This window comes from Solanum tuberosum, unplaced genomic scaffold (assembly GCF_000226075.1).
Source record: "Solanum tuberosum cultivar DM 1-3 516 R44 unplaced genomic scaffold, SolTub_3.0 scf00164, whole genome shotgun sequence".
Taxonomy (NCBI): domain Eukaryota; kingdom Viridiplantae; phylum Streptophyta; class Magnoliopsida; order Solanales; family Solanaceae; genus Solanum; species Solanum tuberosum.
In genome coordinates this window covers 843,129-849,989 of record NW_006239092.1, presented here as the reverse complement: position 1 = coordinate 849,989, position 6,861 = coordinate 843,129, and positions in this window count along the sequence as shown.

The window sequence follows — 6,861 nt, the reverse complement described above, 5'->3', positions numbered from 1 at the left end:
CATACCAAAAAATTCAACAAAAACAGCCAAACCAAATGAATAATGCATGCAAATTGCAATGCCACGAAATTTCTAAGCTCATTCCCATTTGTGCCTATAAATACCATAATAATATTGATGAACCCAATATCAATATCTCCATTTTAAGTTTGTTCCTTATATTTTGCTAAAATCTGAAATATTAATTCTTGCTTCACATAGAAATTACATATATATCAAGCATGTCGGGTAGTACTTATCTTGTTGAGACTTATGCCATGAAAATGCTTTACAAGGAGAGGATGAAGACATTGGAGAAGGAAGAAGCTACAACACATGAAATTATTTGTAAGGATCAGTCGAAAGAATCGTCTTCTTCTTCTGGTGGTTGGTTCACTAAAATGTTCAAGAAAGTACATCCCGTTACAACTTCCTCCTCGGATTCTGCTACAAAATCAAGAACGTTCTAGCGTCTAGATAGTCTCACATTGATGGAGAAAACAAATTGTTATCTCGCGTACGTCATGAACAATATTCACTTAATTAGTTATTTGATTTTTTTTATATAAAAAAAAAAGTCGAATTAGATTCCAAATTAATTCTCCGTGATTTCTACAAAATTAGGAAACACGTAGATCAAAGGTTTATTTATATGAAAAAAAGAATATCATTATTTGTTTTGTTTGTCCTCTCATTTATGTGGAATTTGATTTATTAAATGATCACGTACTTGAATTTGGTTTTGTAATCTTTCGTCCATTTATCGGAAATTTCAGCAGTAATAAGCCTGTTCACGAAAACATTATTTCATGTAATTAGCAGAATACAAAATTTATTGAGTTCGATTTCTACCACAAAATAAAGCACCTACATCAACCTCATTTATTTATTTTAATCGAAAGGCCGAGAGATAATCGAAACTTTGAATTATTCAAACACATACGAATCCTAAGTTCAATATCATGACAAAAAGTGACGGACATCCTAAAAGTTCTTTCCCTTAAAAGAATGGAAAAGTATTTTTACCTACTTTTGGACCTTTTTTTTTAAAGTCAAACACTAGATCACAATTTAGAATAGTAAATTTTAAAAGGCCAAAAATATAAACATACCCTCAAATTTGATTTTCATTTTTTTTATTTTGGCACTTTAAGTTTGTTCCGGTGCTACACCATTTAACTAGTATCAAAATGTATTATTTATGTAATTACTACGAATTAATCTAAGATTTTTTATAAAAAAATAAAATAAAATAGACTCTTCCATCACTTTCCACCGCCTTGTAATCAAAGGTGCCACAACTAAAGAAAATAAAAAATTCTCCCCATCATTTCAATTTTCATTTATCTGATTTGATCAATTGATTCTCGATTAATAAATTAGAGCATAAAAAACGAACTAAAATCACATGAAGGTCAAGTCAAAGTTTAGGAGTCATTTGACCATAGATAATACAAGTAGTTTTTTGGGTGAGATTTGGTTATAAAATTTGTCAAAGTTTTGGCCATTATATTTAGCCAGAATCACAAGATCCCAAAATCTAGGTTCTTTTATAATTTTAAAACCTACTCCAAATTTTTATATTTTATAAAATAAAAGGGCTCATTAATTATGAATCCAACTATAATTCTATATATCCAATTCCTCACTAAATGCATTTTTATTAAAGAGAATGTTAGTAGAATATTGGGAGATTATATTAAAAGATATTTAGTTACTAATGTTATTATTATTTATTATTTGCATTGATGAATTTTTGTAACTAACTGTAATTTGACAATTTGCAATATCTAGTAAATTATATTATTAGTAGTTTAATTAAAATATTGTATTATAGTTTTTGAATAATATATTATCTAATGCATTACTAAAATAATAATTTTGTGTCGAACTTATAAATATTTTTAATAGTTCTTCAAACTCACCTCAATAATTGAACACTACCAAACCATTAGACCCCACAAAACATTTCATTAATAGAGTGGGAACTCTTTACGTATTGCCCAAGCCTATGATATAAACCTCTCCTAGTCCTCTATCTATAAAAATATCCCTAGTATTATTTTCTTCATATTCTTAACTCCATTAATTAATTCTCTCCTTAAATTCCTCCAATAAATGTGTATTGCTTTGAATATGTGTTAATTGGAATTATGGATTCAACGAGCTACGTACACTGATATGATGATAAAATTATATGCTTAAATATATTAGTATTTACTTTATACTTCATGTGTTATATATTAGTTGATCATCTTACTAAAAATAATTATCAAATATTAGTTGTCCACCTTACTAAATCAAGAAAGCATTTAATTAATTTTTTTTAAAGTGTTCACACGTTTGTTTGTGAAATTCCGAAGAAGTGTTTTAAAGGGTGAATTAGTAAAATTATCTTTTTATTTATGATTTCTTAATATACATATAAAAAAAAAGAAAAAATGATCAACTAATATAGAATGGAGGGAGTATTGTACCTTACAAACATGTATAAAAATATCTCTAAAGGTCACATGAAATTCTTTAGCAAAATTACTGAACTTATATTTGATTTTTCCTACTCAAATAATGAATAAAAACTTTAAAAAAGAAAAAGAAAAGTAAAGATTACATTTCAGAAAAAGAAGGAACCAAAAAAGAAAGAACTTGTTTAATTAGGTCATGGTATTGGATATATTCTGTGCTGTCCCATGTGTTTATTTTGTGTATTTCAAAATTTAAAACAGACATTCCTTAATTAAAGCCAACTTCATCAGTATAAGATAAACTTCAATAATATCGTTATATTAATTAATCCACAATGATGAAAAAGTCATCACTAGTATTTTTGGCCAAAATAATAATTCGAATTTTTCACAATTATATTCTACGTACTCATAGTTTACTATAGTTCATATACACCTCATTTTAACATAAGTTTTCGTTGGAACTGAATTCAATGTTTTATCATATTATTTGTTTTTACAATAATTATTTTATTATAATTATTAAAAAATATATCAAAACTAAACGACGTTATTATTGAGTAATTTGATGTAAATTGATTTCTTAAGATAGCATCGATCCTTAGCTTGTTGTCGAGAGGTCAAGTTAAAAGAATAATCCCAATTCCTACTACACAATTTACAAGGCACGAGAGATTCATTCGATTTTTTTTGACGAAAAATTACATTGTTTATATATAATTTATAAATATGATACCTATTGAACCTTTGGACTTCCTGTCTATTTTCTATATTTTGAACTCATCAATAAAAATTTTGATTCCATCATTACGCCATCTACCTTCCCAAAAAAAAAAAAAAATCAAACTTAGTGCCTAAGGTAACAAGCTGGTCCCAGCAGCAAAATTTATCTCCAAATACTGCCACTCAAGTTACGCGTAGAGAAAATTAAAGGTCTACATGTTTGCTGAAAAGGAAAATATTTTCTTTAGAAAAATAAATCCCTTAATATGCTAAACTTTGACAATTCAATACCACGAAATTTCTTAGCTCATTCCATTTTGTGTGCTTAAATACCATAATAATTTTCATGAACCAATATTATCATCTACATTTTAAGTTTCTTGGCGTAAAATCTGAAATATTACTTGCTGCTTCAAAAATTCTTTGAAAAAATGTCGATAGCTAGTGGTCTTGTTGAGGCCCATGTCATGAAAATGATTCACAAGGACAAGATGAAGAATCTGGAGAAGAAAGAAGCTACAACACATGAAAATTGTAATCAATTGAAAAAGTCATCGTCCTCTTCTTCTTCTTCTTGGTTTACTAAGATGTTCAAGAAAGTACATCCCGTTACTACTCCCTCCTCGGATTCTTCTACAAAAATCAAGAACGTTCTAGCTTCTAGCTAGACACATTCTAGAGAGTCTTACGTTAATGGAGAAAACAAATTGTTATCTCGTTATGAACAATATTTACTTAAATAATTAGTGATTTAATTTATTTTTGTTGAATTAGACTCCAGATTCATTTACAGGACACAAAATTTGTTAAAGTATTTTCTTTTACTTTTCTCTCTCGTGTATATGGGATTTGATTAATTAAATAACACATACTATCAGAAATTTCAGCAGTATATATTGATGAGCTTATCAGTTACACTATGTTTAAATTTTATATTTCTCTGTCAATTCGAAAATTATATTCACCGTCAACCGTCAACATAATATATAAATAATATCTTTAACCTATCCTGACCATGAAAGGAAATTAATCTAAGGAAACTCGTTACTATAGGAAGTAAATCCATTAAGCTTAACATATTAAAAGTTAATAATTTCTTGTGCAATGAACTCTCTAGATGCCTAAAAATAGTAAGGATCATATAGGCTAAAATAATAGAAGTGAGTGTTTAACCTAAAAACTCTTTAATTAAAAGTTGTTTTACCAACTGGTCAATTATGAGATCAGAATCAAATTAACTCATGAAAATTCAGTAAAGTTTAATTTGTTCAGTATTATGGTTGATAGCATTTTTATCCCTTAATTATTGTAATCTTTTTGAAGCTTAGTCATTATAATATATGACTTAAGTATAAATATGCACTTTTGATTCTTTTGCTCTGAATGATCATAAATTTTGTGACGTATTAACTATTTCATTATTTATGTGATATTTGTTAAACGTGTATTGTTACTTTATATTTGGGGGATCAGAATTTACTAATAGAAGGATAAAAAATGTTAGTGCATGTCCCTAGTCTTCTATTATTAATCAATAAGTTTTTCCTTCACCCCATCTGTTATGAGAAGTGAACGTAAATGAACGAAGCTGAATTAACACAAAATCTCCATTAATAAGGAGCTAACATTGAAGGAGAGAAACTCTCATTGTTTGAGCTCAAAGACTAACTGTTACAATGCTGGAAAATACTATTTATAGATTCTATCTTCTAACTAACTAACTAACTTGAAATGAATTAGTTATAACAAACAATACAAAATGTCTATACTACCCTTGATCATCTAGTGAATTAACCAACTACTCACTACATCACACTCATATCTCATCACTCCCCTTCAAGTTAGGTGGGGCAAAAATGTTCAAGACACCTAACTTGGACAAGAGATATTCATGTTGATATTTTGATAGCCCTTTTGTCAATACATTTGCAGGCTGCTCTTGTGTAGGAAGGTAGTTAACCTTGATCAAACCTTGTTGTAGTCTTTCTCTTATAAAATGACAATCGATCTCAATATGCTTTGTCCTTTCATGATATATCAGATTTGCAGCAATCTGTATGACAGCTTTACTATCACTATACACTTGCACTGGTAGCTGCACTTCAGCTTCTATTTCTTTAAGTAATCCAAGTAACCAAATTAACTCTGAAACAATGGATGCAAGGCTCCTGTATTCAGCTTCAACTAAGGCTGGCAATTGGACATGATTTTTTCCGGTCCGGTCCGATTCCCGTACCGGTAAGTCCGGTACCGGTTGAACCGGTAAGGAACCAGTCTTATAGGTACCGGAACCGGTACCGAAATGGAACCCGATTTTTTATTCGATTGGTCCGGTTCGGTAAGAACCGATTCCGGTCCGGTTCCTGTCCGGTTGATCCGGTTCAACGGTCAAGTAATTTATTTATTTATTTTTTATTTATTTAAGTTGAATGTTATATAGCCTTTGGACCCTTTTAGCCATTGGGTTGTGGCCCAAAACGGCTCAAAATAGCCCCCACCCCTCTCTAACTCCTTTTAGCCGTTGGGCTGGGGCCCAAAACGGCTCCAAACAGCCCCCCACCCCTCTCTACCCCTTAACACTATAAATATACTCATATTTTTTCATTTAAATCACAAATTCACAAACTATTTCATTAATATCTTATAATATCTCTTAATTTTCAATCTCTGATAAATTCATAATTATTATTTTGTGATATTGACTTGGAGTTCGAATTTCGGAGATTTATTTGAAGTAAATCGGAAGCTTCAATTGGCATCTCTCAATTCCGGCTTTGGTTATACGTCTACTTTTACGTAGACGTTCGGTACATTCGTTCCAACTTTAATTTTTTATTTGTTTATTAATTAAGTTATTTTATTTTTTTTGTTATATTATCTTGCTTGTTTTTCATAATATTTAATTATTTTAAACTTGAACATGAATTTGGAAATAAATAGTGGTAAAAGACTAATGTCGGAAAGAAAAAATAATAGGGGAGGAGGAAGTAGTTCTAGTTCTAAAAATTTGGCACGTAGATTTAGAATTAATACTAATGATTATACTCATGTTGATGAAACTTCTTTTACACGAGACTCACGACCTATTGAATTTAATTCCGAAAATGAAGTAGATCATGAAACTTTAAATAGATGTTTTACTAATTTTGAGGAAGAATTAGATGAGGAAGTAGAAATAAATAACGAAGATGATGAGACCTCTACTCCTACTAGTCTTGCTACTAAATTTCCGGAACAAGATGAAGTCCCCTCGTTACCTACTTTTTCAAAGGCCGCTGTACGTGTTAAAAGATCTTTAGTATGGAAATTTTTGGTACAAAATGAGGAAAAAACTACTGTTACTTGCACGAAATGTAAATTGACCATGAAACATGTGACTATGGGTACTACAAGGGGGAAACGGGACGACTAAGAAACGCATTTGAGAAATTGTAATAAAGAATTTGCTCGCCTAGATGATATAGAAAGGGCTAATAGAAGTGGAATACCCATACCTGAAAAATTCTATGGGAGTTAGAGGTTCTAATAATGGTTCAAAAGTGTATTAAATATGACTAACCCGGCTAGCCGAAGCACACACCGCACATCTAGTAAAGAAAAAGATCGTATAGAATTAGCTAAAATGGTTGTTGTTTGTGGTTTGCCTTTTTTATTTCCTTCACATTCTGATTTTATTCAGTATATTCGGGAATTA